Raw genomic sequence first — 20,876 nt, 5'->3', positions numbered from 1 at the left:
TCCTGGAGCCAGTGCAGTGGAGACTGAGGGAAGGAAGAAGTGGATTGTTAGTAGAGGAGGAAAGTACTTGTGAATGCTGCAGTTTAGTGTCTTGGGAGATGAACAGGTATCACAATGATGGATGACATGACACTTAGAAAAGACAAATCAATAGCTTGAAAATGATTTTGCCTTCTAATTTTCCCAAACAGATTTGAATCCTATTATACCAACTGATATTTCAGGTCCCACAGGGCCCTTAATGAATCAAGGCTCACTAAATGTCTTAGAAATGCATGGATATATATAAGGAGGCAAGCTGAAGCATGGGAGAATAGGTACTTCTGTGGCTAGGCAGGTCTGTGTGTCAGAAGTGAGACCTTGAAGCTGCCCTTCTCGCATTGTCAGAAAACCACCTACTCAGCTCCTCATCTCAAAGAGAGAAATAGCTTGAATTTCAGCAATTCTTCCTCTTTTAATAAAAAGGAGAAAATTGAATCCTCAGAGCAACTAGCTGCTGTTGATGAAAAATTAAAGATTAAATCAAGTTCAGGAAGAGATTAAAGAGCTTCAGATTCCTGTGGAGAAATCCTCTATTCTTCACAAAACCTATATGGACTTGAGGGAAAGAGGTAAAAGAGGGATCATGTCCAGGCATCAAGATCTCTCTAGCTGGGTTGTGAGGGAACGGATTACACAATGGTAAGAGTGTCTGGTTGCGTTTCCTGGCTCTGTTATTTACTAATGAAGGCTTGTATTAATAGCATCTCACTATCTGAGATATTGAATACCTAGTCTTCTGGAAGAGGGCCATGATAAAATACCATTGTGAGTACCACCTCAGAAATACTGCCTCTGTGGTCTCGTCATCACAGAATAAATTAGACCACCCCTTTGAGAACAGGCCTGAATACTCACCCTTAGTCTTTATGAGAAACCTATGTTTTTTTAGAGTCTTGATGTGTGCAACAGTCAATTTTAAAGTATGTGTTAATGACACAGAGTTTCACAGAGCCCAGGGCTTGCTGGGACTGAGATGAACTGTCCCAGCCTTACTAGAGGACCACCAGGGATGGACACCTTGGTAATATCGGTGCACTACGGTGATATGGGCAGGTTTCACATGGAATATTTGGGCTAAGCTGGGGAAAGCCAAGCCAGTCAGAATGTTGGTTTCCTCTTCACTTGAACCCCACATAAATGTGAGGGACCATTTATGATCCATAAGGGTATCTGAGACATCTGTATGAGGCAAGAGATGGACAGGGATCATTGGGTGCTCATTCCCTTCTGGACTTGTAGCTGGATGCTGGGGAGACCTCCAGACATATCCTTTGTGTTGGTGACTGAGACCACAGGTTTTTCAGTGTCATTTTCCACAAGTCGTTGTTTGCACTTCCTCTAGGCACTTCATTCCAGCTGGCTTGAAAAAAAAAAAAGGGAAAAGAAACATTTTTAGATATTTGTTTAGCAACTTGTATGTTGCCTATAAAAAGTACTATTTATTCACCCAAAGGATGAACAGCCCCTGCTAAAGCTGATATCTGTAGACATCTTCTACATCTCAGGATGCCTTCACACAAAGTAAACTCCAGCTACCCCAAGCTGGCAAGACAGCTCCCACTTATTACCTGTGGGAAAGCAGCTTAGCCCAGCCTTTGGAAAAGGTGGCAGGTGGCTGTCTCCTGTCATCAACTATCACTTGCAAACCACATTCAGCACTGAAGCCTGAACTGCAAACATGATGTGACATATTTTCTCCAGGCTCTGGTCTGTGGTAGGTATATTGTCTTGTTGTGGGAATCAAAGTGAAATGAAAATCATGTCTCATGATATTTCTGCTCTACTTTTTCTTTTTCCTTTCTTTTTCTTTCTTTTTTTTTTTTTTTTTTTCTTTCCCTTTCCTTTTTCTTTTTTCCTTTTTCCATTTTCTTTTTCCTTTTCTACCTGTTTTCAGCAGGACTGGACCACTCTGACCTTTGACAAATACTGCCTTCTCCTCAAATTCATTTTCATTAGACCAGGTAAAGTCCTGATCTCCACCTGCTTCCCCAGACCCCCCTCCCCACCCCAGCCTTAAGAAACTTGGCATGTCCTATCAACTGAGACTATTGACTCCAAAGCAATGCCTGTGTCTTTACCACTATTCTGTGTTGTAATGAAATGATTCTTCCAAAATTAAAAGCAAAACAATGTAATCTTCTAGTTTTTCTTCCTGAGCTGACACAGAGCCAGCAGATACTTTCCTTTGACTTGTAATGAGAATGCAACCATACCAAAGAGATGAGCAGAGTTTAGATTAGGTCCTCAGTGAGCTGGTATTACTCATGCAGAGCACTTGTAACACATTTAATAGCAACAGGAAGCATGAGTCCTACAGCAATGGTATATTACTAGGGATGTGAAACAAGATATTAATTATTTAGAACTACATTTTGAGAAATTGAGTCCTTTGCCCTCTGGGACCACCCTCCTCTCTCTTTCAACTTGCCATCAATTCATTTCTGAGATTAATTCAGAGCATGTTTCTCTCTTTCTGGCACTGCTTTAAACCAGGGAAAGGTACATTGCTGAAACCAGTGGATATATATTGGAAAAACAGAAATGTGACTAAAAGATTGAATAAGCCAAGCAATGCCTAAAAATTGAAATAAAACCTAGATTTTAGATTTCTTTTGTCTGAATTTTTATTTTTCATTGGGAAATGAGAAATCACCAGAACACTTTCTGAAAAGTGTTTATTGACCTAAGTCTATTGGGCTAAGCTACTTTTTTTTTCTTTGTTTGTTGCACTTCAACATTTTTTCCAGTGATCTCTTCTCTTCTCTTCTCTTCTCTTCTCTTCTCTTCTCTTCTCTTCTCTTCTCTTCTCTTCTCTTCTCTTCTCTTCTCTTCTCTTCTCTTCTCTTCTCTTCTCTTCTCTTCTCTTCTCTTCTCTCTTCTCCTCTCTTCTCTTCTCTTCTCTTCTCTTCTCTTCTCTTCTCTTCTCTTCTCTTCTCTTCTCTTCTCTTCTCTTCTCTTCTCTTCTCTTCTCTTCTCTTCCCTTCCCTTCCCTTCCCTTCCCTTCCCTTCCCTTCCCTTCCCTTCCCTTCCCTTCCCTTCCCTTCCCTTCCCTTCCCTTCCCTTCCCTTCCCTTCCCTTCCCTTCCCTTCCCTTCCCTTCCCTTCCCTTCCCTTCCCTTCCCTTCCCTTCCCTTCCCTTCCCTTCCCTTCCCTTCCCTTCCCTTCCCTTCCCTTCCCTTCCCTTCCCTTCCCTTCCCTTCCCTTCCCTTCCCTTCCCTTCCCTTCCCTTCCCTTCCCTTCCCTTCCCTTCCCTTCCCTTCCCTTCCCTTCCCTTCCCTTCCCTTCCCTTCCCTTCCCTTCCCTTCCCTTCCCTTCCCTTCCCTTCCCTTCCCTTCCCTTCCCTTCCCTTCCCTTCCCTTCCCTTCCCTTCCCTTCCTTCCCTTCCCTTCCCTTCCCTTCCCTTCCCTTCCCTTCCCTTCCCTTCCCTTCCCTTCCCTTCCCTTCCCTTCCCTTCCCTTCCCTTCCCTTCCCTTCCCTTCTCTTCTCTTCTCTTCTCTTCTCTTCTCTTCTCTTCTCTTCTCTTCTCTTCTCTTCTCTTCTCTTCTCTTCTCTTCTCTTCTCTTCTCTTCTCTTCTCTTCTCTTCTCTTCTCTTCTCTTCTCTTCTCTTCTCTTCTCTTCTCTTCTCTTCTCTTCTCTTCTCTTCTCTTCTCTTCTCTTCTCTTCTCTCTTACTAGACAAGAAACAAATTTCCTTCCTTACTCAAATTAAAATCCATTGTTCTGAAGTCTGATTAATTTTACTGTAGTTGATAGAATACAAGTGGCATCCAACACAGAACAAATTTTAACATCCAATGATATTTTTAATGAAAGTTGCTATACATAACACATTGTGAGTTCATTTAATCACTGAGACTGATGCATAACTTTGTTGTTCTTCTTGCCTTTGCAATTACAAGCACAGAGTTAACCAAGACCTTAGCTGAGAACAACCTTGACAGTCACTCCAAGCTTCTACCCAACATCGGGTAAATTCTTTCCTCTCCATCCCTTCTGGGGGAAACTGGGATTTTTCTTTCTCCTGGCCTAAACTGCCTAGTTAACAGCAGATGGGCTAGAGACATTTGAGGTCTCAGGGACTAAACACTGGAGATAACACAATGTGCTTTCTTTTGCTGTGACTTCTGAGATGTTCTTGTCCCAGATACTTCACTGTGCCTTTGTCTCCCTGCCTGTGCTTTGTCTTCCCTTGTTAAGCTATGAGCTCTTTGTCTGCTGTTAGTGCTGTGTACATGCTCTTCTCTGTTCCCTTTGGTCAGGCTGATTTGCAGCCTTCACCTAGGGCTGATGGATATGACCTCCCATTCTTTTTAAATTTTGCCTGGCCACTGCAGTGAAGCAGGACAAGAATATTTCAAGAGAAAGTACATACTTATATGCATTGCTAACACCTCAGAAAGTCTCAATGAACCATGATATTGTATTGAAAATGCCATGAATTTTCTGCTGTGCAAAACATTCAGGATACAGAAATGGGAAAGAGAAAAACTATGGCTTTTAGATTATGTGTTTTTTTTTTCTTTCTTAGTGTATGGGTTTTACACACAACCAGGCAGCTGAACTCCACAACAACTGCTCTCTCACTCCCCCTCCTCAGAAGAGGAGCGGAGGAAGAAAAGGAAAGAAACAATTCATGGGGTGAGATAAGGATAAATTAATTAAAGGAAAAATAATTATTAAAGGAAAAATTGTATTAATTAAATAATTTAGCCAAAGGGACAGGTGAAAAAGGAAAGAAAAAACAAACAAACAAACAAACCAAAAAAGAAAAAAGAAAAAAAAAAAAAAAAAGAAGCAAAGGCTGTGTGGAAGTACAGAGGAAAGAAATTACTCTTTACTTCTCACCAACAATTGATACATGACCACATCCTTGAAGTAGGGCCTCAATGAACATAGCCATTATTCAGGAGAACAGACTTTTTCACAAGGAGAGCCCACCTGTCCACTTTCCTTCCCTTTTCCACCTTTTATTGCTGAGTGTGACACCATATGGTATGGAATCCCTTCAGCTGGTTTACGTCAGCTTCTCCTGGTGATGTTCCTTCCTCACCTCTTGCTCACCCCCAGCCTGCTGGCTTTGGGGTGCTTGGAGGGAGTCCTGATGTGGTGCCAGTATTGCTCACCAGTAGACAAAACACTGGTGTGATACCAGTGTTATTCTAGCCACAAGTGAAGAGCACAGTACTGTATAGGCTGCTGCAGGGAATATTAACATCCCAGCTGGACCCCATAGACCTGGGATCAGCCCTAATTTGGTGTTTCATAGGTTTTCCTAAAGGTTCAAGACTTAGAGGTTGGAGATGGAGTAATATTTCTGGAGACTGTCTGGTGGTAACTGATGAATTTCTGTGTCAACTTGTGGTGGTTTTACCGTGCTGGGCAGCTAAACCCCACAACCGCTCTCTCACTCCCCCTCCTTTAGATGAGGAGGGGGAGAAGTAAAGCAAAGAACAACTCACGGGTTGAGATAAGGATAATTTAATTAAAGGGAAATAATTATAATAATTAAATAAAGACTACCATGAACTAAACAATTTAACTAAGGGGAAATAAAAGGGAAAGGGGAAAAAGGGAGGGGAAAAAGTGAAATAATAAAGAGAAGGGAGGAAAACAAACAAACAAAATAAATGAAAACTGTATGGAAGTGCAGAGGAAAGAAATTACTCTCTACTTCCCACAAATGAGCGATGATTGACCACGTCCTTGAAGCAAGGCCTCAACGCACGCAGCCGGTGTTCGAGAGCAGGACCGACGTCTTCTCAACGAGAGCCCACCCCTCCCCTCTTCTTCCTGTTTCCACCTTTTATTGCTGAGTGTGACACCACATGGTATGGAATATCCCTTTGATTGGTTTAGGTCGGCTGCCCTGGTGATGTTTCTCTCCTCACTTTTTGCCCACCCCCTAGGAGGGTTAGAGAAAGGCCCAATGCTGTGCCACTGCTGCTCAGCAGTAGACACAACACTGGTGTGATAACACTGCTGTTCCAGCTACAAGTACAGAGTACGGCACTGTATGGGCTGCTGCCGGGAAAGTTAACATTCCAGCCAGACCCAGTACACAACTGCGTGCAGTGAGTGGGTTATCATAGAAGTTATCACAGATTATTTTTTCTTTTCACAGTTTTTTTCCATAAGGGCAATCAACATCCCTGTCTAAGGGTACAGACATCCCCAAAGACCTCTGAAGTACTCCACACTTAGTTTTATCTGATCCAGAGCAATATTAACCCATTTTCTGAACAATCTGTTCAGGGATATCTGTGATTAAGACTAGAGTGCATCATTTGCCAGTAGTTGACAGAAAAACTGCCTTCTGGAAAATATAAGTAGCACCTGCCTCACCATATTTTTTACTACTGCTGTTTAACTGAGATGAGCACAGTGGAAAGGAGATATATAGTTCTGCCTACATGATACGTACCACTAGAAGTTGATTTGTCAAGAGCCCAGCTCCTTGACTGCTAAGTACTGCTAAATTCTTGGGATGTAGCACAGATTTAGGGGACTCCACAACAGCTCAACAACTGGTTTCATGCCCAAAACAGAGTGTTTATTTCTGGAAATGATTTTTGGAACCATCATAGTGAAGATGTCAGTCCCCATTACAGCTCAAGGGAAAGATGTAGATTACCTCCAGACAACTGATAGTGCATTTGGACATCCTTCAAGCTCACCAGTCAGTGCTGGGACCATTGACCTATTTTTAAGGAACCTATAGCATTGTTTTATTGGTGAACTCTGGGCAAAATAGTGTTTTCAGTAGAATACCTTATCAAGCTCATGTAGGATAAAATTCTGATACCTGCATCATGAGGAACACTCATGTTAACTCACAAAATATTACTGCTTTATGTGCTCTCTGACATGTCATTGTGGATACACTTAAGGGCTGAAAATCTCCAAACCTTGTTGCCCGTATCTCCTTGGTTCCATTACCCCAAGTTCACCAACACAAAACCTGGGATCGTGGGATCTGGTGACTGAATTAGCTGTTGGTTTCTTCAGTGTTCTCGTCTGCAGGAGCATCTGGCGGTGAATTCTGTTTGCACATGGCTTGCTGCCTGAATTAGGTTTATTGTGATTTATGTAAACACAGCACTGAGACAGTTTGCCAGCTAGTGAGGGGAAATGGCTAATCAGTTTTGCTTCAGGAAATCAGACCCAGGGGAGGCCTGGGATCTCCTCTCTTCCTCCAATCTTTGAGGTTTGCAAACAACTCTGTCCAGAGAGTGACTGCATCTGCAATAGGCAAAAACTATTCCAGCACAGCAACTCTGCATGTGCCAAGGTCTGAGTGAGTCAATTGGCAAGTGGCTAGCACACACTCATCCGGTACAACTGAGAAGGATGGGTTTTGAATTAATGAACTGGACATGGATGCACAAGCCTGTTTTTTTTCCAGAGAAGGGTTACGATTTAACTTACACTGCCTTGGGGCAGCACAATGTACTTGAGGTGTCTCCATATGCTGTGTTTTGTTATTTTTCTCATAATTCTAATTTTAGCCAAATTTCTTCATTACTCAGTTTGCCCACCAGGTCTCAGTTTGCCCATCAGTTTCACATCAAGGAACAGTGGCTTGCTACCAAAACCAGGGAGCTGTGAGATTCCCTCCACAGGCTCTCACATACTGAAATCCTTAGACAGAAAAGTCAATCAGGGGGCAATACAATGCTTATCATTTTTAAATTCAGGAAGATAATAAGGAAAATAAAACAAAAGGAAAACTAAGCTGGAGATGATACTGATCTTTTGTACAGAGCTCCATGCGTCATCACTCCTTCCTCCCCCTCTTTCTGCCCCTGTTACTGCTGCAGCCACGGAGATTTATGGATGCATGCAATCTAATTTGCTTTGTGTTTCGTCTGGAGAAAGACACAGCTGTACGGAGCTACTTTGTCAAGAAAATGTCACATTGCACTTAATTGCCCGATAAAGAATGGCAAGTCAAAAACAATATAGATAACATGCTCAACTTTTCTTTTCTTTTTTTTTTTTTTTTTTTTTTTTTTTAATATATAATTTAAATTTGCTGGTGCTTGGGTTTAAAGCAGAGACAGTTATTGTGTGATTCTCAGTAATAAATTTTCACCTGAAAAACTACCCAATGAAAGACTACTTCTTCCCCACGCTTTCCCTTCATATCATAATAATTTGAGTAGACTCTCTTTTTACTAAAACATCTGCTTTGTGTTTTGACGGGTAAGAAGAAATACACATAAAAATTAATTTGAGCTGTAATCAATTGATAAATGGGTTCAGAAAAAACACTGTATTCTCTCCCATTCATTCCAGGGCTGCTGTTCCACAGCAGTTAAAGATCTGTATGGAGCCTGCAAAAGCAGGAGTTCAGGTTTAGTCCCTGCTGAAGACAGTTCTTAAGGTGATACCATTGGACAGAGAAGACCACCCAAACAGGGAGAAGTCTATTCCTGTGTGGGATCTGTCATAATTGCCTTGGCCTCTGAAATTGCTCCTGTGATAGGACATCCATGAGATGAAATTATTGAGAGCTACCCTGCGGGCACAGGTTTTGACTTCAGGTTGTATTATCACCAGAAATCTCTGGGTAAGAAAATTAGACTGTTACCAGAAATCCCTCTCTAGTAACAGTCACATCCTTTAGAAAGGGGGAAACACACACACATGAACACACACCATGTCTCTTTTATTTTTCTAGAAGAATCTTTCATATGAAATCACCCAATTTTCCCTCTATGTCACCATCAATGTAAGCGGACTCAGAGCAGAACATTTCATGGTCCACCTGAGCCTACTTAGCATGGGTAACAAGCTTTCATTTCTCCTGACAACCTCTGTGACCAGAACCAGTCAGTGTTACACGTGGGACCATCCTCATGCTTCAGCCCATGGACCAACCACTTGGGTTTAAGTCAAGCTCACTTCAAGACAAATCAAACACCAGGCTTCAGACTTACATTCCTGGGAACAAACAAAACACCTTAAACCTTCCACAAGTACATTTCAATAATACATTCTGGGCATTTAAAAGAATCTGTTATTACTTTTTCAACTCTTGCTGCATGCATATTATCTGTGTACTTGTAGGGTACTGAATATGGCAATATTAATCTCTCAGGTTGACAGCTGCTGGGAGAAATGTACTGAGGAAGAAGCATTTTATGCATGCCATTTTTTTTATATTCTTCCTTTGGAATCTCTGATTAGCACCAGGAAGGAGGAGGCGTACATTTGTTCTCTAACAGGTTTTCTATGTGCCTGGGAGCAGAGTGAGTTACATTCACTACTGGAATTCTCCATATTTGTATTCTCTTCCTAGAATTTTTATAAACCCTGCTATGTTCCCAGTCTCAGCAACAAAAGCAGGCCCCTGGTTCGCTAAATTGCTTTCTTTTCATTGATTCACTTTCATCTGACCACCTTCTAGCCATGAGGAATATCCCATTATTCTCATACCATAATAATTAGCAGTAATTATTATAATGCCAGCTGCAGTAGCTCCTCAGGGTCAACACCCAGTTTGATTTTCTCTGTTGGTTTGGACACACATAAAGAGAGACTGGGAAATATAATCAGAGTAATCATTTCTGGTTGCTAGGCAAATAATTTTTTCCAGAACTGCTGGTTTCTGCTGTTCATACACCAACATCTAAGTGCTCATGTTTGCAAACAGTAAACAGCAAACTGGAGGAGGAGCTGTTTGAGGGTCTCCTTGTCTGTGTCCCCCATCAATCAGTTCATACAGTATTCTCAAGGGAAGTAATGGCAGAGTTTTAGTTGAGTTTTAGTTGAGTTTTTAGTTCTTTGGAAAAGCAGAGGTAAAGTTAATTCTTCCCTTTTTGGACAACTTGGCAGATTGCAGCAGAAACCTGGAGGATATTTGTGCTTGCAACCACAGCATCCCCCAGACCGATGTTGATTTCTCTTCAGCCAACACAGCTGGTACCAGGAGACTTCTTTCCTTTATACAGACATTTATAAGCCATGCTCTAAGAACATCTTATCTCGTGTCTCAAGCCCCACATTCTGTATCATATAAAACCAGCTTTCAGATTTCATTAACACCGGTGCAGCTGAATGGTCTGGAGAGAGGTGCATGGACAGATATTTTTTTTCCCAGTCTAACCTCATCTCCTTAACATTTATTTTTTTTCTAAAGTCAGATTGGCATGGCTTTACAAAGCTTATTGTTTATAGATGTACATGTTTACCACAAGCCAGACTAACATGCAAGGCAGACATGGCAAAAATCCCATTTGGGACAATAGTGAACAACTGAACTCATATTTCAGGTGAAAATTTGGGTTTCTTTTAATGTCATGCCTTTGTGTCCCAAGTTCTGTGTTGTTACAGAGTCATGGACTGGTTGAAGTCATCCGCTACAACCCCCAGCTCAAGCAGGGGCACCTACAGCACGTTACCCAGGTCCATGACCAAGTGGCTTTTGAGGATCTCCAAGGAGGAGACTCACAACCTCTCCGTGTACCTGTGCCAGTGCTCCATCACCCACACAGCACAGAAGTGCTGCCTGATATGTAGACAAAACCTGTCCTCCAGTTTGTGTCACTGCCTCTTGTCCTGGCACTGGGCACCACTGGCAAGAGCCTTGCTCCATCCTCTCCACCTCTCCCTGCAGGGATTTTTGGACATGGATGAGCTCCCCCTGAGCCCCCTCTTCTCCAGGCTAAGCAGCCCCAGCCCTCTCAGTCTCTCCTCATGGAAGAGGTGCTCCAGGCCATTCAGCATCTTCCTGTCCCTTTGTTAGGCTCTCTCTAATATGTGCATAGCAAATCTGTCTTGTACTGGCAAGCCAGAAGAGGAAACCCCAAAACTACTTGAAAAAACACTGCTGAAGCCCGGGATTGAACCAGGGACCTTTAGATCTTCAGTCTAACGCTCTCCCAGCTGAGCTACTTCAGCCCTGCCCTGGGATGAATAGTCACCAATATGATGCAACTTAATTATTTTCAGAGCTTTACCATTCAGTATACTAATTGCTAAGCAAAGTATAAACATCACCTTCTCAGATTCTCTGTGGGCCCCTCTCAACTTTCTGGCATTTGATCTTCTCTGGTACTCTCTAGAAGAGGAGAAAGATGAAATAATGGCAAACAACAGCTTCAGCACTTGGCACCCTTTCATGACAACCCAAGAGAGAAGCCAAGGCACATGCTTCAGCTGTGAAAGTAGGAGGTCTGAATGCTGACAGATCCTTCTCACCTGTCCTCACTTTCCACCCATCTCTTAGGATGCTGGCATTTATTCCAATAATAATGTGCTTGGAAAATTTCTCCCCCTCTTAACACTGCCTGCTTGAACTAGGTAACTCACATGGAGGTGAGAAGAAACCCAAATGCACTAACCTCAGGTCAAAGTTTATATAGTTGCACTCTGGGACTAAGAAACATCCCCCATTCCCACTACAGAGAGGACTGTACACAGGAATTGCAATACTTGTCAATTTTACAGTGAATTTACAAAATCTGGCAAAATTTTAGCATGAGGGCCATACAATATAGTGAGGATTGGCAGTCTTACTACTTGGGTTTTAAAAGCAAGAAAAAATAAAGAAGTTAATAAGAAAAATTGAGTGGTGGCAGGTAGCTGTAGAGGTAAAAGTTGGCCCTGACAGAGGTATTTACCTCCTTGCTCTGTGCAGATCAGCAGCAGGACCTGAAGCAAGACATTGTGTTTGTCTTCGTGTCTTTTACGTTATACAAGCTGAAGGCTCTAAGTAAGGAAGAACAGGTTTCAGTAACTCCTGCAGCCAGGGTTTCTAGACATTTTCTTGCTTATGTATTTCACACTGTGCCTAACCCACATTCCCTTCTTGCCAAGTCTAACTGCATTTGATAAAGTACCTAGAAGGACATGAACTCTTTCTTTAAAGACATCACGAAATGGAGACTCTACCTCTTCCTTAGATGCTTCACCCAAATGTTTGACCTCATGGTTTGACCTGGTTTTATTTTCAGGGAAAATGTATCAGGCAGAACTCTCACACACTAGTTCCTGTTATGTTCCCCATCAGTTCCTGTTATGTCCTCATCAGAAGAGAAAAAATGATAATGAAGGAAATGTCTGTCTATAGCAATTAGGTCACCTTTTTCTCATAATATCATAATAAAGGATCAAGCAACTTTGTTCATTCACCACAGGACATTTTCTCCAGTCATTAGAACCACATTCCTCAATTGTGTTAGTTGCTGATTTCTCTTTCTCTTTCTCTTTCTCTTTCTCTTTCTCTTTCTCTTTCTCTTTCTCTTTCTCTTTCTCTTTCTCTTTCTCTTTCTCTTTCTCTTTCTCTTTCTCTTTCTCTTTCTCTTTCTCTTTCTCTTTCTCTTTTTCCTTTTCCTTTTCCTTTTCCTTTTCCTTTTCCTTTTCCTTTTCATTTTCCTTTTCCTTTTCCTTTTCCTTTTCCTTTTCTTCAACTTTTTTTCTAAGACTAACATCAGATATCTATGAAAGAGTCCCTTTCACATGCTCAGCATTTCCTCCCACCTCCAGAGATCACCTAAGACTTCTTGACATGACTTTGGGCTGTTGTTCCACTCTATCCTTCAGTCCTTTGCAAAAGCAATCCCCTCACCAAAGCCCTTCCATATGCATAGTCTCCATCTTTTGCTTCCACAGGCCCACATTTTTCATACGGCTGTACTACACATCTGAATGCTTATCAGGTCCCCTAAATGCTTCTCCTGTAATAAAGGCTTAACCACCTCCTCAGTTTGCATCATTCATACATTTTACCATCAGTAAATTCATATTTGCCTCTAGCAACTTGCTGAGAATAACGTCATGTTTAGAAGCAATCCTTTCGGAACCTACTGGGAGCTTTTTGCCTTTTCCATTCATTAATGCTTATCCATCAACAACTACTTGTGATCTGTATGTTAGGTGGGTTTTAATCCATTTTATTACTCTTATTATGTGTTAGTCACAACATAAGTGCAAGAAGTCACCTGTTCACAAAGGTTAGAAGAGATTGCTTAGGAAAAATACTTAGATAAAACAGTGTGATAGTAGTCGGAGCATTTTGTTCACCTATGGGAAACATCAGTCAGGGGAAATGCCTGTGGGAGTAACAGTACACTGAATGAATGCATAATGGCTGACATTTCCAACATCGCAAGATTATTTTTTTTTACAACGTTTTTTATGTAACTCCATTTGTTTTCCTCAGAAAACTGTTCTTTCTTGAAGCTGGAGATTAGTACATGCATAACAAGGCTTTACAGACAAGTGTGCTCAGTAAAATTTTCTTTACATAATGTTTTGTTAAGAACCAAAACAAACTCTGGCCTGTGCTACCAGGTTCACTCCAGCAAAACTGAATTTGGAGAGAGACAAACCAAAATGTCAGCAGAGTAGTGTGAGTCCTGCTAACAGTGCAGCTATGAAAATGTGGGCTGAGAGTCTCTTACACAACCAGCAGCGCTATAACCACGGACTAAACATAACTAGTGGGAAAAGGTAAATATTGTTATCTCTATTATCTGTTAGAGATAAACATTATTTATCTCTAATAAAGGTAAATATTATCTCTAAATATTGCTGCATTTCATTGCTTTGGCTGAAGGGGAAAAAGTGTCTTAAATCTCAGTCTTCAGAAGCAGAAAATAAACTTATTTCTCCATTTATTTACTTTTATTAACAAATGAACAAATGGTATTTTCAAAAGCCAATCATAACAAACAGATGAACAAATGAAAATGATTCTCTGATCCAGAGCTTTGTGGAGTCCAAGGGAAATTTACCTCTATTACAGAGTAGTAATGAAACTGGTGGCATGATGGCATACAGCTGAAAATATGATGGGACCATACCAGTGTATGGAGTAATACTACCCCTCTCCTTTGAGGGACCTCATAATATTGATGGGATGTTCCTCACTGTCTAATCTAATTAGATTATTTAGGATTTTTTGCAGTGCTAAAGTCAGAGAAATACTGCAGGTATCATCTCCAAAATTTGTTATTTAACAAATGATTAACTGATGGACATCATAGCTCTTTTGTATTTATTTTTCTCTGTTTTTCTCAGGAGTGAATATACAAAACTAAGGACATACTGTTGTACTTACAAAAAATGAATTTTGGAGTTAACTGCCTTTTGGGGGCGTTGTAAATCTTCTTTCCTCATTGCTTTGTGTGGGCTAACATCAGCCAATCCATTTTACTTAGCGGCCTTCGTGGATTTTTCTATCATGTTTTAATGACCCTTTTGTGCTGGATTCATTGGACCAAGTACATAGGAGAGCTGTCTATCACAGTTTAGCACTTTTTTTGCCAGACCGTTTTTGTCTGTGTGAGGCAGAGAAGTGTGAAGTTCTTCTTTCTCTTGGCTTAGTGATTTTGAAGTTGGGTGATGCCAGCCCTGAGAAGGTTACTATCCATTCCCTTGAAAACTACTTAAGTTGGCTGTCTGTCTTAGACAATTATTTTGGGCTCTAGATCTTGAATGAAAACAAATTTATATCACTGAAAACCTTGATGCAGATGCCCATGTCTGACAATTCTCCATCCATTCTCTAGGAATTTGTTGCTGAACACCTCTTGAGGCAAGTGATTAAGCATTATCTAGAAACAAGGTGCTACCAATTACAATTTTCTCCAGCAAGTGTAGAAAACCTGAGTCCCACACCAGCTTTGATTCATTCAGTGCTAGGACTGGTAACTAATGCTGGGTGTTGGGAAAAATGCTGTTCTGGGGAGATATTTTGGTGGATGATGATAAATAAAGGTCAGTTGCTGGTTTTTTTTTTGACAGTACATTGCATTTTTCAGCTGTGCAAGTTCCTTTCTGAACCCCCTATTCCGTCTCCATCCTGCAACACAACCAGCCACAGGCCACCTGATGTCAGCTACTGTTAAGCCCAGGAACCTTTCCGTGGATGCTGCCAGGGCTGGGACTAGAGCAGTGCTGGGATGCAGGTAGAGGTAGGCAGGTCTGCTCTCACTTTCTGACCTTTCAGATGAGGAGGTGTTGTCTCCTTTGCAAAAAGTCAGTGGTGCCTCACAGGGCCTGTTAGTCAGGGCTGGTCTGATCCCTCTCCACCTGGAACAGCACTGCCATTCTGAATGTTGCCTATTCCTCCAGGCAGTTTGTAGAAGCTCTCTTAGTAAGAAGTGCACATTAATGCAGTGTTACTGTGGTGTTTAGGAAAGCTCTTCCAGGGCTCTGTCAGTGCCCCTTCTGAAAGCCTGGAGTTGTGTTGCTAGGCTGCTCCAATTCAAATTTTTATTGCTCTTTGTTGGCTTTGCTGCTGTGTTTCTGTGTTTGTAGCTTTTTGTTTATTTCTTTTCTGGCCAATTGCTCCATCTCAAGCTATTAATACTTGTTTTTCTGTTGTTGTTAGTGACATAGAACAGTTCAATTGTGTTAAAGGGTTGTAAGGGCTTGTGTACTTTTCAGTTCAGTTTCTCAAGTCCATTTGTAAATAGTGATATCTGTTCTCAGGATGGATGTTAATTTTCCCAGAGTGGATAGGAGTCATGGAATTTCTGGAAGGTAACAGGCTTCTTCCATTTTGTGGGATCTATTTACGGTGTCATAGGTACATATTGCAACTAGGGAAGACTTTGCAGGGTGATTGGTGGTGTAAATAGTAATATCTTAAAGGCAAGGTACCTTCTGATGCTCCTCCAACAGAGTGTATAACTTCAGGTACACCCCACAGGGTATATGATATGGAAAGAACTTCATTTCTGTGCTTGAATCATCACTAAAGTCTGGGAGGATATGACAGGCATGGTCACCCCACCCCTTGCAATGACATTAGCATTCGAAGGTGCCACTTTCAGCTGAAATGTGGCACTTGGCTGCACACTGGTATTTAACATGCTCTTGTTGAAATAAAGGGCGTCTGTTTAAACAATCTTCATAGTTTCACTTTTCCACCGCGGAAAATTTCATGGAAACCGAGGCATTGGAACAAGTCATTGATGAATGCTGTTTATCACAGCCTCTACTGTTCCAGTCAACCACCACTCAGAGCTTCATGGATTACTCCAGCACTCCACAGCTTTGATTCCTGGTTCTTTCCCCCTCTTTCCACATCCCCCTGGGCCCTGCCACCACAAGAAGGTAGAGCAGGAGGTACCAGGAAGACTGGATCTTCGGTGGAATGATAATTCCTGGTGTTGGAAGGCAAGCTGGGGACATTTGTCTTGTGGCCTTCATTTATTCTGCACACTGATTTGACTGTATGGCCAGGTGGGACTGTGATGCAATTAGCTTTAATTGAAGGTAAAAAAAAAAAAAGTAAAGTATAAGCTAAGACAAATCTGGTGAGAGGCACTGGGCTGGGGGGCTACTTGCCTACAAGAGCTGATTGTCTTTTGCTTGAACTGGGAGATCTAGGAAAGTCAACTGACTTAAGCAGCTCCTTATGCCTTCATTTATGCCTCTTTTAACAAGTTGACCTCACAACAAGCTCAAAGGGTTTAAACCTCAGTTTCAGCCTAAGATACCACTATTTCCCGCTTGGCTCCACTATGTGGTAGGCCACTATGTGGAGCCAAGAAGCAAGTGTGGGTCTCTTGAGCTCATGCACACCAAGAGTCTGTACCTTTTAAAATAAATTTTCTGTGCGATTTGTGCTGTTCTAGTAGTTCCTCCTTAACTGAGTAGAGTACTATGAGCTCTCATAATTTTAATGAGCCTCCTGATGACTTGTGCTTTCATTAGAGCTCTTGATCTTGGACTCATGTTATTTTTGTGATAATCGCTACTTTCATACATAAAACCCTCCCATGACTACCAAGACAGCCTTTCTAATGCGACCTGTTTGCTTTCAAAGGAGTCAAAAGTAAAAATGACAGATGGAGATGGAGTTTCCAGCCTTATGAATTAAGTCGTGTGCATCTGTAACGGAAGGAGGCCTGTCTCAGTGGCAGCAATAGCTCTTTTGCTCCTGGAGAACTCTTCCTCTTGACAGAGGTCTACAAACAGATTTGCAAAGCCAAAGAGAGAAATTGCTCTCTCTCATGCAGTATTCAACTTTCCATTTTCTTCTGGTTCCTGAATGTAGAATTGCATTTTATTTTATTCACTTGGAAATCCTGCTCTTTAAAATGAAGAGCTATTCAAAACACATAAAAGATCCTGCGAGACACATAAGTGTTTTTATCTGCAACCAATTTTACTGAAAGACTGGAGAAAAGATGTGGCACATTCCTTGTATGAAATGTTGTATAAAGATATTAAGGTGTGTGTCCATACTGCTGAATAAAGGAACCACAAAATATCAAAAAAAAAAAAGGATTCTGGAGCCTCAGACTATTTTTTATGTGTGACTGTATACTGCCCAAAGTGTTTCTGTTAAGAGCTGGGAAAAGACAGTTCATGAATGAAGTTCTGGCATCCTGGATTAGCACATAGAGCTCTTTCTTTATTGCAAAGATAGCTCAGGAAAAGCATCAGGGAAGGAAGCTGTGATTTAATTCTTAATACTGGTGTCTCCTAGGTTTGGGGAATTTACATCACAACTTGGTTAATGTGGTAACTGAACATTTACCAGGCAAATGTTAGCTGAGATGATAAGAAGAGATCCCTCCACAAGCTTGAAGCATTAACAGAGAAAAATACAGCAAACTTGCCCACAAAACCTGTTTCCCATTGTAAAAGCTCCAGGGACAGAAATGATCCCTCAGCTATAGTTTCCCTAAAAAAGACAGACATTTAGGAGGAAGTGAGGTTTGTAACAGTGAAATGTCAACAGTGATGTTAAAGGGGAAACAAATGCTTTGAAAAAAGAGCTGCAATACATCTAAGGAGCTCGACTGTGCAGAGGGATTTTTTCCCCTTCTGTGTCTCCTTTGTTGTTCATCATTTCCATTCTGGATGCATTCTGCAGAGGCAGCCCACTAAAATTTAAGAGACTTAAAGATCTCACAAGCTTTTCTTATGCCTCATGTAATGCCATACTCACTGCAAAGCTCAGGTTTTATGGTTACTCAAAGGCAAGATTCTGGTTCCTACAAGGACACCAGGGGCCATAGTTATCACCCTTCAGACCCTGAGATGCTGTTAGCCTGATGGATGTACTGAAAGAAATAGAGGAGCACTAGGCAGCAACACTGGAGCAAAATGAATCTTTCATGGGGGCAGAAATGCCTCAGGGCAGCACTGGTTCCTTGATCTTTTACCCACTGCCCTATCTGAGATGCCAGACCTTCTGCTGACAGGATGTTGGATGTGGACCCACCCATACTTACAGTACAGGAAAAATCTTGAAATATCTGGTCTTATTCAAAATTCTTCGAAAGAAGGAATGAGGATTTCTCTAGCCCTGTTCCTGAACTGACGGTAAAAGTTCTATAAAACTTGATATAAAATTATGTTATGGATAATTCTGACCCAAGAAGAGTTTTGCATTGTCTACCACTGAAACTGAAAGTATCCTCAGTTTTCAGTCATCTGCTGTGTTAAGATTTTGTTCAAGTACAGAAGCACTTGTAGTATCAGGTTCAGTCCCCTACACACCTGCTGAGTACGTGCTGACCCCAGACTTTGTGCAACTCTAAACCAGAGCCTCCTAATTGCTACTATGAGCTGCCCTGCTGTTCTTGAGCAATTAAGTTGCCAGCCCTGTGAGAACTTGAAACCCCATCCCACCTATGGGGTGAAATGGGGAGAGTATAGCCTAAGGGTTGGCCATTTATTATTTATATCAAGTGGAAATGCAAAGTAATTAAGAGAGGTTGAGGCAGTTGGCTCCCTGCTGTTCTGTGCTAAGTGCTGCTTCAGCTGTGGTCAAAAATTCAATTTTTTTTTTCCTTCATTTTTGCCCTATGTACCTGTGAACTTCTGGCTAATTCCCATCAGACCCCTACTGCTGTGCACCTTGCATCCAGCTGACTAGGGAACATGAACCGCTATGTCCAGAAATGCCAGAAATTATATTATCAGGAATGATATTAGCAGTACAGTATCCACATAGAATTTAAGTCCCTGACTAGCATTGCAAAGTACCTGTGGTAGGGAAAAACTGCTCAGTTCACATTAAACCAACTCAGAATTGAAGCAGTTTATTGATTTATTAACAACACATAATTACCTGACAACATGCCCACCTTGCATTCAAGATTGATATCAGCAATACGACAGATAAACTGGAATAAAAGACACACAGAAAGTAGCAATAAACACCTAAAAATTTCTAAACACCCTTCTATAACTCCTGCTAAAATGCTCCCAGTGTGCACATGCACACAGTTATATGTGCACTATATATGAGCAATATATAAGCCCTCCCTGTGGCTTGCAGGGAGGGCAGGTTCCCTTGCTTGATGCTGGTGGGGTGAATCCTGGCAGTGCCAAGCCAGGTCTGAGTGCTGCTGCTTCCACTGCAAGATCTTTCCCAAATTTTGCATATTCTCACGATTCATCTCAAACTGACTCCTTCTCTCTTTCAAAAGTATCTTTGTCATGTCCCAAGAATTGTTTAGTCTCGCTAAAGAGACTGAGCTAAAGGTCAGCTTAACATGATCTATTAAGGACAAAAATAAATAAATAAATAAATAAAATCAGACTATTTTGTGTATTCTGTTAATTCTGGCTGCACTTAACATTTCTATTACAATAGCTGTTCATGTCCAGGCCCTTTGATAAGAGCAGGCATTTGAGCTCCCTGAGTGTTCACAGAGCTGAGAGCAACCCTCATGTGTATTCATAGGTAGTTATGTGGGCAGAGCATCCACCCTGTAATCCTTCAGCATCCAGAGAAACATAGTGCCCTGCCTTCTGCAGGCAGACAGCCTCATACCATGCTGGGGTTTTGTCCAGAAAAAATGTGAATTTAATTCCTTTTGTTAAGCTTGCAGGCAACAGTTGCCCACAGAATCTCCCCCTAAACTCTCTGATAACCCTAAAAGGGCTCTGTTGGGTTTCCATGCTCTTTAGGGGTGAAGCCTCTGCACATAACTTTCATGGGGATGAGAAATTTTGTGTAATTTTAAGACAGAAAAAGGACAGAGTGAGTTCAAGAAGAAAACCTGTAAAGAAAGCAGTTACAAGGATGGCTCAAGCACACATGTCTGCCAAAACTTGGGCCCACTGGGCTCTGTGGCAAAGGCAGGACATGCTTGGGTGAACATCATGGGGTTTAGTGGCATTACAAAATCAAACTCCACCAGCCAGATTCCCAGGTCTGTGCTTCCCATGAGATCTGCTGGAGTAGCCCTTGGTGTGGATTCAGGATATGGCTCAGACTTGTATCTGCAAAGCTGTAGCTTCAGCTGTTAGTTCTGGGAGCAGCTGAAGATGGACTCACAGTAGAACAAGGAAAGATGTCTTAGAACTTGTCTGCATTTACAATGTGGAAGAACCTTGTGGGATTAATTACATGTATGTGTGTCTATAATGCATTGATTCCATGTGAGACTAGTTCCCCTTGTCCTTTATAGCCAGACTTGTGCAGCTGAATCAGCAGACATAGGGTGATTAATTAATTTCTCTCTGAAATGGGCAATGAGTTCTAGTCTGACGCATCGTGACTTAGCATGTTCTTTGAGAGAGGAACTGATGAAAATCCTGGCTACTCGAAGCCTCATGAGATGGAAACTGACCCGTGTCCAGTTCTGGGATACAATGAGTACTCTGTGAAGTCCAAGACACGTCTTGAGCCTCACTTACACACATAGGTTTTGCAGTCCTCATGTGCCCCCATGTGTGGCTGGCCTGTCAGAGAGCTATCCCTGCTTGGGCATTATTATTTCACCATCACCACCTTCCTGAGACTGCAGCAGAGCTGACAAAGACCAATTCCTCCAGTAAAACCCTGTTTTATAGGCGTGCTGCTTTGCTTCTACTCACCCCTCTTCGCACACTTTGTCAAAACCAGGTTATTAA

General features: G+C 41.7%; 1 non-coding gene across 1 annotated transcript; it reads right to left on the bottom strand.

The window, feature by feature from the left end:
• Nucleotides 1-10,870: 10,870 nt before the first annotated feature.
• Nucleotides 10,871-10,943, bottom strand: TRNAF-GAA. Its single transcript has one exon. It is a non-coding gene; the product is annotated as a tRNA-Phe (tRNA).
• Between the last annotated feature and the right edge of the window lie 9,933 nt (nucleotides 10,944-20,876).

This window comes from Aythya fuligula, chromosome 2, assembly GCF_009819795.1.
Source record: "Aythya fuligula isolate bAytFul2 chromosome 2, bAytFul2.pri, whole genome shotgun sequence".
NCBI lineage: Eukaryota > Metazoa > Chordata > Aves > Anseriformes > Anatidae > Aythya > Aythya fuligula.
This window is presented reverse-complemented; position numbering and strand designations above follow the sequence as displayed.